Raw genomic sequence first — 506 nt, 5'->3', positions numbered from 1 at the left:
CCATATCCTACTCTACCTCCCAACTTTTCTCTCTTCTTCTCTTGATCCTACTGTCTGTCATCAGATTCCTGTGCCATCTCCTTGGTAATTAAACACGTTGACACAGTTGACTATACTAGCTGTATTGAATTCTGCACTTCTTGTTTTCTCTTAGCCCTTTCTAATCAGGTTTTTCCCTCCATCACTCCTTGGAAACTGCTCCTCCCAAAGACATCACTGGTCTTTATATTGCTAAATCCAATGGTGAATTCTCAGCCCTCATCTTTCTTGATCTGTCAATAGCAGTTGACATACCTGCTTACTTCTCCTTGAAAGGCTTCTTTCTCTACTCTTCCAGGACATCAGGCTCTCTGAGTTTTCCTCCTCCCACCTGGGTTAGTCCTTTTTCCTCTTCTCCCTGACTCCTTATGTTGGAATAGCTCAGAGCTCTGTTTTGATCTTTCTCCTTTTCTATTTCCATTCCGCCTTGGTGATTTTATTCTGTCTTATGGTTTTAAATACCATCT

The sequence above is a fragment of the Propithecus coquereli genome, unplaced genomic scaffold (genome assembly GCF_000956105.1).
Source record: "Propithecus coquereli isolate 6110/MARCELLA unplaced genomic scaffold, Pcoq_1.0 Scaffold202, whole genome shotgun sequence".
In the NCBI taxonomy this organism is placed as follows: domain Eukaryota; kingdom Metazoa; phylum Chordata; class Mammalia; order Primates; family Indriidae; genus Propithecus; species Propithecus coquereli.
The sequence above is the reverse complement of the archived record's forward strand: the minus strand, read 5'-3'. Positions refer to the sequence as shown.